This window comes from Mya arenaria, chromosome 4 (genome assembly GCF_026914265.1).
Source record: "Mya arenaria isolate MELC-2E11 chromosome 4, ASM2691426v1".
Taxonomy (NCBI): Eukaryota; Metazoa; Mollusca; class Bivalvia; order Myida; family Myidae; genus Mya; species Mya arenaria.
The window spans coordinates 35,675,102-35,694,006 of NC_069125.1; the positions used below are offsets into that span (position 1 = coordinate 35,675,102).

The 18,905-nt window shown below is 32.6% G+C and overlaps 2 long non-coding RNA genes across 2 annotated transcripts; one reads left to right on the forward strand and one right to left on the reverse strand.

The window, feature by feature from the left end:
• Nucleotides 1–1,129: 1,129 nt before the first annotated feature.
• On the reverse strand, nucleotides 1,130–3,841 carry LOC128229624 (uncharacterized). The gene is made up of 3 exons (XR_008260110.1): nucleotides 3,779–3,841; nucleotides 2,235–2,359; nucleotides 1,130–1,701 (listed from the first exon to the last, which is right to left on the reverse strand). It is a non-coding gene; the product is annotated as an uncharacterized LOC128229624 (long non-coding RNA).
• Nucleotides 2,551–3,539, forward strand: LOC128229625 (uncharacterized). The gene is made up of 3 exons (XR_008260111.1): nucleotides 2,551–2,628; nucleotides 2,836–2,923; nucleotides 3,141–3,539. It is a non-coding gene; the product is annotated as an uncharacterized LOC128229625 (long non-coding RNA).
• Nucleotides 3,842–18,905: the final 15,064 nt, after the last annotated feature.

The following is an 18,905-nucleotide window of genomic DNA, read 5'->3' on the forward strand; positions in this document are numbered from 1 at the left end:
CTGGGTTGGGTGTTGAAACCATCGGAAGCCGCCTCACAATTAAATGTAAGTCTTATGCGTTGTGCTGCTTGTGGAGTATTCAAAAGGCATTTGTTCTAAGAATATGAGTAATATAATAACATCAAAATGGGTGCTTGCAAGTGACTACTATTACACAATGATGAATATGATTCTGTTTCTGCCGGGACACCCGACTCTCCGTAGAAAATTTTGTGTAACTCTGATAAAATTGGACAACAAAATACGACTGGTTTCATGCAGGCAGCTAATTTTAAAGTTATTATTTAAAGTACGGGTATAATGACTGCCCTGAGAAGTAAATGCAAACGTGCAGCATGGTGCTGATGATGATAGTAACGATTATGCGACGACAACGACGATGATGATATAATAATAATGATGATAAAAATACAAGGACTACGACGACTAAGGTGATGATAATGATGGTGGGATGACGACGACAATGATAATGCAGAGACAACGACGATGATGAATATAATGATTATAATGATGGTGATGGTACGACGACAATGATACTATTTATGATGTAACGATGATGACAATGATGATGCGTAAATGTTGTTGATGATTGATGATGGTGGTGGTGTTGGTGATGATGATGATGATGACTGATTCGTATTCCCAACAACTGGCATTAGTTCATATAAGGTAAAGTTCATACTTTTATGCATCAACACTTTGAGTTAGAGGTATTGCATTTGGGAAATGGTTCAAAAATATAATTTTGACTGGTTGGATATGTTGTATGAAGACAATTCATAAATCAATCTTTATTGTGTCAATCGTTGTGATAACTGTTAAATAAACAGTATATTAGATCCATTCATAATACTTGATAAAATAAACAGTTGCTGGCATGATTCAAAGACTCGATACACATAATGACGAAAAGAAATATAGCTATTTTACAAGCTAGTCTCATCAAAACGCATTATTTAACAAAACAGTAGCTTAATAAGTGGTGCAGATTGTCAAAGTGGTTATATGTTCAGAGTTTCATGCAAATATTATCTACTGTTTCTATTATTTTATAACCTACATTGGAGTATACACTATTTACACCAATGTGTGTTGAAAGATGTGCCAGTCAAAGTAAAATAACAACAACAACAAGTTATTTGTATTCAGAAATATCAAAACATTCACTAAATTTCTATAAAAAAGTAGTATGAACGTTTCATCAAAATTAAATCAATGGTAATATTACATGAACAACCATGGTTGTGTGTGTTTCATATATTATCATAGGATTCAATAAATGTTTCATTTAAATTTTTCCATTATAATTCAAAATTGTTTAAATGCTTGGAGGAAAATATGTACAAATGGACAGATGACACTGTATAAAAATATGTTTTGGAAAATCAAATGTTAATGGCTTTTTCAATTCAAAGTCAAACTTAAAAAAAAAATCATTTCAACTTATGAGGTTAGCACAAATGCCTCACTGCCTATGAAACAGTTTGAAATTTTATGCTGTGTTGGAATATGCAATGAATTGTATTGTCTGTGTCCATATATATGTAGCTTAAAGTCTGCTTGGTCTGGTATCTCCAGTGGATGTTGGTAAGTACTGTTTTGTCACAGTATCCTTATTCATATTGGAATACTTGGGTGAGTATCTTGAAGACTGACCATGAGCATATTCTAGATGTCTGAAACCTTGGATGACTCAGTGGCCTGAAAAAGACAAAAAGTTATAATATATTGTTTAATACAGCACAACATAATACAACAATACATTTATGTTACACCTTTTAATAGTTTACATGTTTGTATATTTTATAAAAACTATTTTTAATTTAAAAAAATGAAAATAAGTAGGGTATGTAAGAAAACATGAAACACACCATTCAGGTACCCATTTGTTTCTAGTTCAATGTTTATACCTAGCTAAATATCACATATGTTATACCAGTATTAACTGCTCAAAATTTATATATAAGATGCTCAACAAGGTATTAATATAAAATTCATTGTATTATTCATAAAATTGGTTTGTGTCCTATTGAATTTTAAACTTTAAAAAGTGAGAATATAGAATATCAATTATCATCTGCACATAGCCTGTGCGTTAACTGCAGATACATTAAATGGTTTTGCAGTTAAATTACTTTAATAGTCCTTATGACAATGTGTTCATATGTTAACTATACCTACAGTATATTATCTTTTATAAAACAAGCATTAGATTTTATTTCCCTTTTCCATACCATTATTAAATATATGTCTAAAAGGTCTGAGGAGCACTGTGAGCATATTCCATCAAGACCATGACACTTTGTTGTCAATCTTTCATCTTAGGTTTTTGTTGTACACACGGTATCAAATGGTATGTCTGAAAAAAGAAAAGATGTATCTTTTGTCATTTGAATGCTCACATGTATACATATAGTGATACTGCAAAGTTCTACAAAGAACATATGATAACTTAGTAAAAACAATCAGCTTTTACAAGTGAAGTGTAACCGGGTTGGTTTTGACCGTTTTTGTTACGGACGTTTGGACTGTTGTTCACATGTACATCCGGGAAACTTGAAACGTAGAATCGCCATTTTAGTTGAAGAAAATTTTATGTTTTAAATCTTCTCCAGGGCTTTGTCAATGGTCAGTATTGGGTTAGTTTATTTCGTTGTGGTATTGTTCATATGTCCAAGTCATGTCGGGTTGGAATTCTTTGTATTTAATGTATTTTCTGTCTTTGGAATCTTGCGTTTGCACCGATGGTCAAAGTGACAATATTTGCATGAACATCTCCTTGATCACCAAAACATCCCTTTTACCCATTTAACCTGTGCATGTAATTTATTACAGTATATGCAGTAACCACCTTATTGATAAAGCACACAGATGTTTGTGGAGTGAGACGTGGCAGGGTGAAAGCAGTCGATTGTATTAATCGGTAAGACAAATGTATATTGTTGTTGTTGTTGTTGTTGTTGAAATACATTGTGGAGTATATTGTACATTGCTAAGCGTTATACCACTGACAGCCATGGATGCCAGTAATTGAATATATGATTAATTGTGTATATGAATATGTTTTATATGTTTTAGAAAGGTTTGTGTTTGAATTGATATGTATTGTAATAGTATGTTATTTGGTTTGTTAATTGCAGGTTGCAGAACTTCTGTTTATGCAGTCCTGTCGCATTGTATACTTTAACATCTACAATACAGAGTGTGAAGTGAAACAAGACTTGTGTTTATTATATATTGCTGGTACCACACACCTGGACATATGTAACTGTTGTTTAGATCTTGTACCCTTTCCCTACTAACTACATTTATAGTAGCATGAGCTAGCCTGGGTATAGAAGATGAATTAAAATGATTACATTGTGACCAGATATTGTGCATGGTATTAAACTATCAAATAAACCAACTAATTGGTTGTGACAGTGGTGTTTACAGTACAGGTATATTTACAGACTTTAATAGCACCAGATTAAGATGTTTAACTATAAGGAAAAGAATGAAAATTGTTTATATCATGACATGATTCAATAAATGGTAACATTGTTTAATAATTCACTGACTATAATATGCCATAGAGGCCGGTAACATTACATTGAATCTGTTTATTGTACAGGCATTTATTTATCCGAATTAAAAACCATCCGAAAAATATGAATATCAAGAAATGTTTTACAGGACATGTTACACAGCAATGAAAGCAAATCAAATTCTTCATCATATTCAATGCCTAAGATGTACACAATGTCAGCGCATTAACTAAATATAACAAAAAGCTTACATCTTCTACAGTTAAAGTCCTTTTTTTGACAGATCGGCAGAAATAGAACAGTTTCGTACTGTTTTGAGCTATTTTTAAACATTGTTTGAAAATTCCACACCAGTGAACGTGCTACACGCAATATTAAACTCTTAAATGTTGATGAAAAGTTAAAATATACTTTGATATGGAGAAAATCTTCATCCGCCATCTTGATCGTTAAGTTTACGAGTGCCTCTAGTCGGTCGTAGGTTTACGAGCAAAATTAACGATAAAGCAGGTGCACGTTGCGTCTCTGAAACGGTGCCGATCGGTAATTTTGGTCGTACTACCAAAATCAGCTAACGATCGCCTTAACGATCGTCTCTGAAACGCACCCCAGGGATGCGTTTCAGATAGATTTTACGATCTGCCATTATCGTAAATTTACGATCATAATAACGACCAACTTACCGATAATCATAAAGGCGTTTCAGAAACGTCTCGTAAACTCTCCGGTCGTACGTAAAAAATAACGATAAAGCACAGCGTTAAAGCAAGTGACCCAGTCTGAATTGAAATGACGTTACGTCATATTAACCTGATGAGCGCACCTGTCGTTTTTATGAATGATAATTATAAAAATAATAAATAATAATAATAATAATAATAATAATAATAATAATAACAATGAAATAATAATATTTATAATACTGATAATCTCTTGATTATCAATTAATGTAACTCTCCTTTTTATAATGATTGATACAACTGATACAAACTCGTGGTCTCTATTCTGATTAACCATCTGCTATTTATGTTACAATTGTATCTTAAGTACATCATCATCCGGATTTTTTGTGATGGAGGCAGTGGCGGGTTCCGACTCTCCCTTTAAATTTGTGTAATTATAATGAAAATTGGACAACAACAAAATACGTTGTTTTTTCAGGCTGGTGATTGTCTTTGATAAGTGAAATATTATAGTATGCGTATAATGAATGTTCTGTAAAGTAAATGCAAACGTGCAGCATGGTGCTGATGATAGTCACGATGATGCGACGACAACGGTAATGATGATTTAATAATAATAATGCGACAATGACACTATAATGATGATGCGATGACGACGAAGAAGAATATTTTGATTATTAAAATGATAATACGGCGACGACGACTAAGATGATGATAATAATAATGATGATGCGACGACGGCAATGATACTAAATATGATGTGACGATGACGACAATGATCATGACGAGATGATGATGCGTAGATGTTGCTGATGATTGATGATGTGGATGATGATGAAGGTGGTGAAGTTGTTGGTGGTGGTGGTTGTGGTGGGTATGGTGGATGCTGATGATGACTGATTCCAATCATCAACAACCGGCCTTAGTTTAGATAACGAGTAAAGTTCATACGTTTATGCACCAAAACTGTGACTGAGAGTTGTTGTATTGGGAAACAGTTCGAAAATACAATTTTGACTGGTTGGATTTTTTGTATGAAGACAATTCATAAATCCATCTTTATTGTTTCAATCGTTGTAATAACAGTTAAATAAACAGTATTTCAGATCCATTCAAAATACATGATAAAATCTACATTTGCAGACATACTTCAAATACACAAAATGACTTAAAGAAATACAGCTATTTTACAAGCTCGTCTCATCAAAACACATTATTCAACAAAAAGTATCTTAACTGGTGCAGATTGCCATAGTGGTTAAGTATTCAGAGTTTCATGCAAATAATATCTATTATCTATTTCAATCATGTTATGATATACACTGGAGTATACACTTTATATAGCATTCTGTGTTTAAACATGAGCCAGTAAAAGTAAAAATAAATGTATTTAGAAATATCAAAAGATTCACATAATTTCTATAAAAAGATAGTATGAAGGTTTACATAATCAACAATGGTAGTGTGTGTTTTATATATTATCAGTTTGAATAAATGTATCATTTAAATTTTCCTAGATAATTCAAAAGTGTTTTAATCTTTAGAGGAAACATGCACAACTGGATATACATCACAGTAGAAACTGTATAAAAATACATATATTTTTGGAAAATCTAATGCTAATGGCTTTTAAATGCAAAGTCAAACTTAAAAAAAAGAAAAAGAAATTTCAAATAAGGAAGATTACACACAAATGCCTCACTGCCTATTTAACAATTTAAAGTCTTATGTTGTATTGGGATATGCAATTAATTTCAGGTTATGTTTCAATATATCTGTATTTATCTGCTGGGTCTGGTATCTCCAGTGTATGTAGGTATAAAGTACTGTTCTGACAGTCTCCTAAATCACACTGGAACCTTTAAGGTGAGTATCTTGAAGACTGACTGTGAGCATATTCTAGATGTTTGAAACATTGTGATTTCTCAGTGTCCTGAAAAAAGACAAAAAGTTATAAAATATTGTTTAATACAGCACAATATAAAACATTTATGAAAACACCCTTTAATGGTTAAACTACAAGTAACACATAATTTACATTCCCATATTTCAACTGAAATAGTTTGCATATTTTATGAAAAATTATTGTCTTTTTAAAAAAATAAATAAGTCGGGTTTTTAAAAATATAAAAATACATGAAAAACACCATTCTGGTCACATTTTATTTCTTGTTTAATGTTCATATAAGTTAAATAACAAGTATGTTAACCAGTTAACTGCTCAAAGTAAGATGCCTAACATTGTATCAATATAAATTAATCTTATTGTATTATTCATAACATTGGTTAATATCCTATTGCATTTTATCATTTCCTACCTACTTTTACATTTCCCTCCATTGCCAGCTTGAAGCATTCCTGATAGTTTTCTATCACCAGTCTGAAATAATTAACTAAAACAAATATTTAACAAGTAAAAACACTAAAAAAATGAAAACATAGAATATCAATAAGCATCTGTACATAGCCTGTGCATTAACTGCAGATACATAATATGGTTTTCAGTTTAATTTCTACATAAGTCCTTATAACAATGTGTTCATATGTTGAATACACCTCCATTATTATTCATAAAACCAACATTACAATTTAATTCCCTTTTCCATACCATTATTAAACAGAGGTCAATGAAGAGCACAGTATTTTCCACCAAGACCATGACACTTCTGTTGGCAATTTTCATTTCAGTTTTTATTGTACACTTGGCATCAAATGGTATGACTGAAAAAGACATGTCAGTTGAAAACTCACATATGTACATATACTACAAAGTTCTACATAAACCATATGATACCTTACTAAAACAAGTTTCAATTACAAGTAAAGGTGAACTAAAATGATTACATTGTCACCCGATAGTGTTCATGGTATTAAAGTAGCCAATAATCAACTTATTTGTTGTTACAGTGTTGTTTACATTACTGTACAGTATCTATATTTACATATTTAGCATCAGTTTTAGATGTGTAAAATTAAGAAAAATAATTATGTTATATCATGACATGATAATATGGTAACACTGTTTAATAATTCACTGACTACATGCCACAAAGACCGGTAATATAACAACAAAATATGTACATGCATTTATTTATCCGAATTAAAAACCATCCGAAATAGAAGAATTTCAAGAACATGTTTTACATGACATATTAAACAGCAATGGAACCAAATCAAATTCAACATCATATTCCATGTTTTAGATGTACTCAATATCAGCACATTAACAAAATATAACAAAAAGCTTACATCTTCTACAGTTAGAATCCGTTTTTGACAGAACGGCGGATATAGAACATTTTCGTACTGTTTTCAGCTATGTTTAGACATAGTTTGAAAATTCCACACCTGCGAACATGCTACACGTAATATTAAACTCTCAAATGTTAATAAAAAGTAAAAATATACTTTGATATGGAGAAAATCTTCGTCCGCCATCTTGATCGTTAAGTTAACGAGTGCCTCTTACCGGTCGTAGGTTTACGAGCAAAATTAACGATAAAGCAGGTGCACGTTGCGTCTCTGAAACGGTGCCGATCGGTAATTTTGGTCGTGCTACCAAAATCAGCTAACGATCGCCTTAACGATCGTCTCTGAAACGCACCCCTGAAATCTGACTGAACCAAGATGAATAATGATGACGGAGATGTCTCATATAATTTTTCTGAACCTTCGTTCGGGCCAACAACTCTTAAGACGAGGAAGAAGCGTTTTATGCTTAACTTAGCCCGAAAGTTTATTGTTACGGGGACGTAGATTGATAATATCATATCTCGTAACTAATTTGGTAGTTATTGTTTTCCCTTCTTTTTTCGTGAATCGGATAATATATTAAAAATTGCTTGGACTATTTCACTCGGTATGATCACGAAACAGTTGCAAAAACTGTGACATAATTAATTTTATGAGTATCTTCAAAGTAATTTAAAACGATAAAAATATATTTAAACAACGTTTTATCATGCAACTTTAACACAATTCGAAAAAGATAAAGGTATTAGTTCAACTATCGTTTATATATCTATGAATCTGACTAACAATATGAGAGATATTATAACGCGGATCCATGTTATGATCAGCATAATACTCGTTTTTGTATATCGATGAAGACGATTCATGCATAAATTCAACACGGATAGGAGATGCGGGAATGAATACATGGCAAACACGATATTGAAAAGGTGGTCTCCGTTATCAATGGCGGTCATAAGAAATAGCAATATCATCCTTCCCAAGCGTATTTAGAACGCGGCGACCGAAAATACTTTAGTCTCTAATGAGTTAAAGGCGTTGAATATATAATACATCTGTATACAGAAGAAAATTATGCGCGCCGGGTCTTCCAGCGGATCGCCATAGTTTCAGTATTAGACATTCGAATAGCAAACGCATAACTTATTTTTAGTAAATTGTATTACACCCGTGTTCCTAGAAATGTTAATTTTCCTAACGGATATTCCGGGTAATTGTTTGTCAAGAATTACATTATTAACTTAGCTAACTTTATCATTATTACTTTGCCACACATTCGTTTGCCTAACATAAATGTGTTTCTATAAAGCAAGTTATTACGATAAGTGTTATACTACAAGGGCTATTCAAAGTATTAAAAACGAGTAAAAATTACTTTGAAAAGGGAAGGGGAATGATGAGAGCAATAACACAATAATACTCTAATTATGTAAATACATGAACAAAAAACGATGAAAGGGACTGTACACCAGATTGGCACCAAAAAAGTTTTTTACTGTAACGAATCTCAGGACAATTATTTAATAGAATGTGTTACACTTTTCTATCATAATTGTAAAATAAAGTACCAAAATGTATAAAATAAAATGTGTCGGAGACCGGGCTCGAACCCGTGTCTCCAAAATAGCAATCCAGCGTCGTATTCACTGAGCTACGACGGCTTACTCTAAAAGGGTGACATAATTAAGTTATACGCCTAACTCGGTAATATCACGTGATAACACCGACTAGCCAATCACGCATAAGGAATGAATTCTACTAGGTAGACATACCCAGTAATCTTTTTTTAATGGAAAAATACGAAATAACTGCTAATCTTTAATAAATTGTAAACTATGTGCTACTTAGTGTTAGTAAGTTCCAATGCATTGTACACATTAATACCAAGTTTATGACAAATTACGACAATTTTCTTTTTTTCTTGCAAATTGATCATCTGGTGCACAATTGCTTTAAATAACGTCCAACATACAATTAAAATTGTTATCGTTTCTTTCAATGATTTCCTAAGAGTAAGCATAAATTGTTCGGAATACGTTCTTAAATTGGTGAATCACTAAAGCCTTTTCTTGTATTTTCTCACGGAGACACTGTTACAAGAATGGCACTCAGTTCAGGGAAGTCAGTGAGAATAATGCAAACAAGAAAGGTTTTTGACTAGACATGCACCCTCCAATAGAAAATGGTGTCTAGCGTGTCAGCAGCAAATTACTACATTCTTGTAAACAGTCGTGCGAAAGAGGTTCGCTTGTGATTGGATTGATGGTCCTTTGACTCTGACGGGAAAACAAACTTCTGAATTAGGAATGTCCAATTTAGGTACAGAATAAAGATATTCTCTGGCCTGCAGCCTGATTCCATCAGTCACAGACTTACGGACATTATATAACCCTGTTACCAAGACAAATAGAATCCAATGAGCAAAACGTCTTAGTATGTTCTGTCGAAGTATGGTGCAAGTAAGTGTCTGCGAAGGAATTTTGAGAAGTAATATGGACGTGCTTTTTAAGAACTGTGCTCTCAACTTTTCATACGATTCCACACTAACGGTCGATTGTTTCTATGCTGAGAGATTCTCATTCCGGTTGAAATGCAAAACTCTCTTTACTTTAACATGCGTCTTTACTTTAACAAGTGTTATCATTTCTAAAATAAAATTGAAAGAGTGAACACTAGAGTATATACATGTTCAAGATAAATAAAAAAAGGTTTGTCTAAACACACTGGTTCTTAAAGCATTCCAGAAAAAAAAACAATCAATGATTATAAAATAATGAAACTTCAGGGAAAAGTCTGAACGTTTAACCAGGATCCTGTTCAAATGCATATTTTTCAACGCCAAATAAACATTAACAAGAGGCAAGCGTTAAGTCTTGTGATAACAATCGCATTAAACAAAAACATAAAAAATATTGACTTAGTTGGCATTGGCACAGAAAATAATAACTAAGTCTTACTGAGTGTTTAAACCTGATGACGAGCGTTCAATCTAACGTTTGAAAACTAAATGCCACCTGTGAGAGAGAAATCCTCTATATCAGAGTGTCATTGATATGTTAAATAAATGTAAATTGCATGTTAAACGAACGTCTAAGACAACTGTTGACAACTATGAAATACTTTTACATTTTCCCCGCATTTTATCAATAGCGTTAAAATCGAAAGTTTTCTCGCTGCTTATTTCAATAAGCTTAAGTTTATGGCAAAGAAAATGATTTACATGGCATTACAATACATCATATTGTTAATGATTGACATAAAACAGACACGAATGTTTTTTTTTCTTCCGCCTTCTTTGTTCATATTATGTCTGCTTCAACTAAATTAATTTGTTTCAGGCGTCATATGATATATTGCAGACAATTGTTACATATTCAAATAGTATTGACCCATGTTTTGTATCCATACGGCCAAACATTTAACAGAATGAAAAAAATGGTATAATTCTGTCTAAGCTAGTTAACAGTTCAAAACAGTCTAGAGCCAAAAACATTGACCTTATCAATATTTTCTGGAAACGGTAAAGCATCTCTGAAACACGGTTGGACAGAACAAGGGAGTTCATATTCTGCAAAGTGGCTGTATACAATGACATGAACGAGAGATGTCTCACTGCATAAATTGAAAGCAGAAATAGCGTTAATATAGACATTAAAAATTCTGGTCCGATTCTGTACACGAGGTTTTTCACTGCAAACAACGCCCTATCGTTTTGAATTCTTACACAAATGTTTTCTATCTACAAAATTCGTACTTTGTAGGAAGTAAACCGGAGTTTACGAGCATGAAGTTAACGCGTCCCTTGCGTCACGTTCTAGACAACTGCTAGTACTTGATAATGCGTGAAAATGATTCCGTCTTGGAACTTGCAGTTGTCTTTTGTTATTGTTGTCTGAAAAGATATTAAGTTTCGAATAGACGGGCAATTCCGTTTTAGGATTAATAATATTAGGCTCGACGAATGTCATCAACCCAAACAGAGGAGACAAAACTCTTTACGAGTTATCCCATGTAATTGATATTAAATTTTAATATTGTTTTGATTTGAAAATATTCTTTTAGTGATATCTACATACGTCGCGGAAAAGCATCTTTCATTTCTGAACTCGAGCCTGCTTAATTAACGATTCCTTTGCTAAATATTCGATGTTAACGTAATTAATAGCATTTTATGGCTGATATGTCAATAAGCAAATTGTTACATACCAACAATCGTTCAACCTCATGCCTGCTAGCATTATTGGCGGTTATGTCGTTGCAAACTTGACCAAAGGGAACATAAAATTGTTTAAAAGGCGATGCTCTGCGATCAGTTCTTTTCACATAAACATTCCACTCAAACTAACATTGTACTTTGGTACATCATTGTTTGATGTTTTGTTAGAATTCACTTTCATTTTTATGACTTGACTTTAATAAATGCTGAATGTAGCTCAGGTTTGAGTCGAGATTCGGAATTGGTCGTTTAATAGGCAAAATAAAGTAGTTTTGTGTTATAGTCATTATCTCAGTCTAGCATTTAAGTTACCCGATACTCAATTATATTAATTTCGGATGCATACTAACCACCCTTTTTAGCTTCCAATTATAATATTGTTATTTGTAGATCACAGATATGTACAACGCTTACCAAAACTTATATATCTGATCAGTTTTTGAGCCCTGAGTTGAATGAAAGAACAACAATGCAGGCTGTAACTGCAAAGTAGTTTTGACATTTGTTAAACCTTTTCAAAAAATATTATAAACAATATTTAAGTTTCGCTAGTATTATCAATTATTATGACTTTTTAACATTGAATCGTACAATAATGTCATTAAATTGGTTGTTTAATTAAGTTATAACCAATTAGTACACATATGTTATTAATAGTGAACATAATGTTCCGTATTGCATCATATATCACATAAAACAAACTATTGGCATAAAATAACTTGAAAGGCGGAATGGAATCAACGTAAATACTAAATAGTAACGATTGTTTTGTTCACATCTGATATTTTTTTTTTATTCTTATGCAATGTGTACATTATTAAGATATATATGATGATATATATGTATGTATATTAACTGACTAATAAGTATCCATCACATTAGAAATATGCTACCAACAGCAGTTAAAACGAATTCGCAAACGCAATTTAGGTAGTTGATGAAGATATATCTTAATTAATAAATTAACATTAAGCGGAATTCACTACAAATTCAACCTCAAACAACTCATGTGAACATGCTATCAGGAAAAGGATTGACACTTAAGGAAGACTATCACGCAATGTGTTACCAGAAAATTAAATAACAAACAGATTTGCAATTGCAAAAAAAGACATTAATTGCCAAAAACGCTCAGTTTTTTATATAAACAATGACGTTTAACATAGCTTATAATGTTAAAATTACCAAGCTTTGATAACGAAATCATTATAATTACTGAAGTTTGTAATGAGAGAGCGGAAAAGTGACTACGCAGAAGATCACGCTGGATAATTTAACGTTTGTATCAGCCGTTGAGATCAGAGCGTTTTTTTTCCATAATAAAATAAGTGTATTGACCTACATTTTTCTCAATTTCTATTTTCCATCTAAAATACAACTCAATATATACGCCTTTGAGTTTTCTGTAAACAATAATTTATACGGAGACATATATGTTTACTTGGCTGTCCTCTTATGTGAATAACGGTGAGGAATCGGATATTGTCTTAATGGAAATTAGCCGACTGAGATAACAGTAATATCGAGCCCTTGAACTCTCTTGTGTAAAACAAGCTAGGAACAATTGTTACGTACCGAAACACCTAAGTCTGTGATACAGAATTCATATAGGAGGTTTTTTTTACATTCCTCAGACTTATTATGCTTTGAAGGATCGTTTTCCTCGTCCGATGTTATGACGAATCCGATGATTGTTTTTTTTTTGCGTTACACTGGTAGCCATTTGTGCACGAGAGGGAATGTTCTACACTAGGAGTAAATGTTATGTGATTCCTTACGAAGATAATCAAATTTACCAGTCAGTATGCATTACTTGATTAATGTCTGACTGTCTTAGTTTATATTTACGGATTTTCGAAAAGCGATGATGTCGTTATTCAATGGACTGTTCAATTTGTTTGAAAACCTCTGTCAATTTATGACATCTGGCAATTAATATTAAACGAGTGATGTATCAGAGCGCAACAATTAATTGGAACGTTATGATAATCAGCTCCCACTACAGACTTCTTTTAAAGAAGTCAGTCAAGTTATGTTGTTAATGTTGTAGGAATATTTAAGGAAATCCATTAAATCTAATTTTGTTAAATGGTGATGATAAAAAGCGTTTGCTTTTCCTACATATTATTAACAACTGGATAATTTAAGATATTCAAGATAGAGGAACATTCATATGTTTCCGGTTTGCATCGAAAAATCTGACCCTCGCGCACGCTGCGTGGCCAGCCATTCTTTAAAATGAGAGGTTAATAAATGGTGATGGAGTAAAAATACAACAAATCTTTCTAATTATAGATGAAACAAATATAGTCATTTGTGTTAATGTACTGTTTGCAAACAGTGTCATTCCTCAAACACTTTTAAACATGACATAGTATAAATGGATCACATTTAAATTCAACTAATGAAGAGTCTTAAAGTGCCGTTAAAGATGCTCATGCGGCATAGAACATCAACTGACTGTTGAAATTTAGAAATAGCTAAATTTAAATAATTAAACGTACACACATTTTGCTTACAAAGTGAATTATCCCTACATGTAAGCTTACAAAAACATTATTTATAAGTAACCCTGTTATTTCCAATGGACATATAGATTCAATATAAACTGATCTATGCAGAATTTATCTTTACTATTGAAGTCTGAAACATAGAAACCGTTCTTTAAGTAGCTATTTCAAAATTGTTATCTTCAATAATCGTAACTAGAATTCAAATAACGCGTTATTTTTCTCGTCTAAACCCCTGTTATATTGTTTTGCTTAAGTAACTGATTTCGATGGATATTTGTCATATACAATTACGAGAATAAAGTTGTCTTTTATAAAACAAAACACTTTTCAAAAACTATTCATGCATTTTCGTAAATAAATCAAAATCTTTCATGGCTAAATCTAGGCTAGATTTCTTTTAAATTTTAGATTATGTTACGTTATTTTTTTATCGGATTTAAAAAAGACCAAAGTTCTCGTATGTCATGAATTATGCAGGATATCCGATAAAAATGCAGTTAAGGATTGCATGTCCTGCAATCTCGAACCTTATCAAGTTAAGTTCACATCTCATGGCACCGTTGAAGAAGGCATCTTTGAGATACCACTATGCTTTTCACATGCAAATTGTAAAGGGAAAATGCAGTGCAATTGCATAATAAAAATACTTTAGTTCAAGGTTTCCTACGAAAATGTTGAATAATATTTCAAAGACAACTGATTTATGGGATAACACACTATGAGGTAGATCGTATATGTCATTGCTGATGGCGTTTAAAGAATTACACCGCAATTCACGCTGATACTCATTACAGCTAATGGTTCTTTTGCTTTGGCATTACCTATTAAGGGTGTTAAGCCGCACTCTCACAGATTGAGACTTTAGAAATTTGTTTTAGTTTTTATCTCGGATTTTGGTACCAATGCCTTCTATTCATACATATAAAATAACTCACAATAGAACAGATATCAACTGTTTGGGAAACTGCCGAAAAATTTCATTTTTCTCAAAGCGTCAATAACGCTTTAAGCCATGAAACACCAATTTTCGAACATAACATATTTAAAAACTGCATTTGATATTTTGCTTGCAGTCTTGTATAACTGGTTTCTAGACATTAAGGCAGAAATTGGCAAACATTTGCTGATTCGAAGACAAAAACTAAAAATACATTGTCAAAACGGTCAGTCTGTGAGAGTGCAGCTTTATATGTTACTTTAGTAAAAGGAGTGTTATGTGTAGCGTTTGTAAGGTTTTTATGCAAATAAATACATTCAGGACTGATGACTTCACATGACCATAAAGAACATGTATGTAGCATTAGCTTGTAATCGTTACCAATCCCCTACGTCTTCATCACCGCCCCCAGCATATATTCCTTAGACAGCACAAATGAAACAAAAATACTAATGGTTTAAAGTGTAGGTAGGGGCGATCAAAAATACTCCCTCGAATTTGTTTTAACCATTTCAAATCCAAAATGGTGTGTTTTGAGAATTTATTATATTTATTTGTCCGATTTCGACATAAAAATAACATTAAGACGATTTAAGAGATTTGGGGAGGGGGCTGCTAGTGCGCCCTAAATCACCTAGTGACAAAAACTACAATAGTTTTGTATATGATATGTATTAAATAAGATACTGCATTATTGCATTTCGTAAATCTTATCTCCTGAAGTCATATAAAGTCTAAACAGGAAGTGGAATTTACATAAAGCAAAATGTCTTCATTGATAGATTTTCTGTGACCGTGATATTAACTATTCAATAGTTTTTTATATCATGTTGAAATTAATTTATGGGAATAAAGACTCAAAACATGTAATAAATGTTGCATCCGGTTGTTATAGGATTTGTTTAATACCCATCTGAGCGTTCGCAGTTTGACGTGTAATACAAGTTTCGTTTTCAGTTTATTCGGAACGAGACCAAAGGAAATAAATAACATTGCAGTTTAATCGACTTCTGCAAAAGAAAGAAGAATCCATTGTCAACATTTTTGTTAACGCAAGTATTATTTTATTGGTAATTTGTCTGAAGCAAAGCTTATCAAAACCATTCAATGTCAAAAACCACCAATTTCAAGAACGTTTTGGAAAGTCACATCATTCTTTCTTCCCATAAATATAGATATTTTTTCCGTTCGCTATTCAATGACAAATTGCAAAACAAAAACAGACCGACAAATTAAGCTAAATGTTCATTGTGATGTTTAACGATCTGAAATCTGACTGAACCAAGATGAATTATGATGACGGAGATGTCTCATATAGGTTTCTGAACGTTCGTTCGGGCCAACAACTCTTTAGAGAAGGAAAAAAGCACTTCATGCTTAACTTAGCCTAACTGCTAGTTATTTAGATAAGTATAATACTACAAGGGCTATTCAAAGTATTAAAAACGAGTTCAATTGATCAAAAGTTAAGGGGACTTATGAGAGCAATAAAACAATTGTAATCTAATTATGTAAATAAATAAACACAACACGATTAACGTCCAACATACAATGGAAATTGTCATCGTTTCTTTTAACGATTTCCTAAGAGTAAGCATAAATTGTACGGAATACGTTCTTTAATTGGTGAATCACTAAGACCGTTTTTTTAACGGAGACAATGTGACAACAAAGCCACTTAGTTCAGGGAAATCAGTGAGAATGATACAAACAAGACAGATTTGGACTGGACATGAACCCTCCAATAGAAAATGTGTTTAGCGTTTCAGCAGCAAATTATCACATTCTTGTAAACAGTCGTGCAAAAGAGGTTCGCTTGTGATTGGATTGAGTGTCCTTTGACTCTGACAGGAAAGCAAACTTCTGTATTAGGAATGTCAAATTTAGGTACAGGGTATAGACATTTCTGGCCTGCAGCTTGTTCCATCAATCACAGACTTACGGACATTATATAACCCTGTTACCAAGACAAATAGAATCCAATGAGCAAAACGTCCTAGTGTGTTCTGTCGAAGTATGGTGCAAATAAGTTTCAGCGAGGGCATTTTTGGAAGTAATATGGACTTGCTCATTAAGAACTATGCTCTCAACTTTTCATACGATTCCACACTTACGATCGATTGTTTCTATGATGAGAGATTCTCATTCCGATTGAAATACAAACCTAGCTTTACTTTAACATGTGTTACCATTTCTGAAATCAATTGAAAGAGTGGAAACTAGTGCCTATACAAGTTCAAGCTAAATTAACTAAAGGTTTGTCGAAACACATTGGTTCTTAAAGGATTCCAGAAAAACTAATCAATGATTATAAAATAATGAAACTACAGGGAAACGTGATAACGTCTAACCAAGATCCTGTTCAAATGCCTACTTTTCAACGCCAAGTAAACACTAACAAGAAGCAAGCGTTAAGCCTTGTGATAACAATCGCATTAAACAAATATTAAAAGATATCGACTTAGTTGGCATTGGCACAGAAAATGATAACTAAGTAACGTCTCACTGATGTTTAAACCAGTTGACGAGCGTTCAATCTTAAGTTTGATACTAAATGCCACCTATTATGAAAGAGCAACCCTCTGTTTCAGCTTGTCATTGATCTGTTATAAAAAGGAGGTAAATTGCATGTTAAACAAACGTCCAAAACAATTGTAGACATATTCCATCAAATACTTTTACTTTTTCTGCATTTTATCAATAACGTTATAATCGAAAATTTCCTCGCTGCTTATTTCAATAAGCTTAAGTTTATGGCAAAGAAAATTATTTACATGACATTACAATACATCATATTGTTAATGATTAACATACAACAGACACGAATGTTTTTCCCTCCGCCTTCTTTGTTCATATTATGTCTGCTGCGACTAAATTAATTTGTATAAGGTGTCATATGATTTGTGGAAGACAATTGTTACATATACAAATAGTATTGACCCATGTTCTGTCACCATACGGCGGGGATTTAACAAAATGAAAAAAAATGATATAAGTCTGTCGAAGCTAGTTAACATTTCAAAACAGTCTAGAGCCAAATACTTTGACCTTATCATTATTTTCTGGAAATTATAAAGCATCTCTGAAAAACCGTTGGACAGAACAAGTTCGTATTTTACCTTATTTTTGTAGGAAGTACAAATTCTGTAAAGTGGCTGTATACAAAGACATGAACGAGAGATGTCTAATTGCACTAATTGAATACAGAAATAGCGTTAACATAGACATAAAAAATTCTGGTCCCATTCTGTACACGAGGTTTTTCACTGCAAACAACGCCATATCGTTTTGAATTCTTACAAGAATGTTGTTTTTATCTACAGATTTCGTACTTTATTGTAGGTACTAAACCCGAATGAACGAACATGAAGTTAACGCGTCCCTTGAGTCACGTTCTGACGCTATATACAACTCATAGTACGTGATAAGACGTGAAAATGATCCCGTCTTGGGACTTGCAGTTGCCTTTTGTTATGTGATTGTAGTCTGAAAAGATATTTAGCTTCGATTTAAAGCGCAATTTTGTTTTAGGATTTATATCATTAGGCTCGAAGAATGTCATCAACACAAACAAAACTCTATACGGATTATCCCATGTGACATTAAATTTTGATATTGTTTTGATTTAAAAATGTTCTTTTAGAGATATTTAGATACGTTGCGGGAAAACCATATTTCATTTCTGAGCTCAAGCCTTCTGAATTAACGCTTCCCCTCCTAAATATTCGAGGTTAATGTTATAAATGGCATTTTATGGCTGATATGTCAATAAGCAAA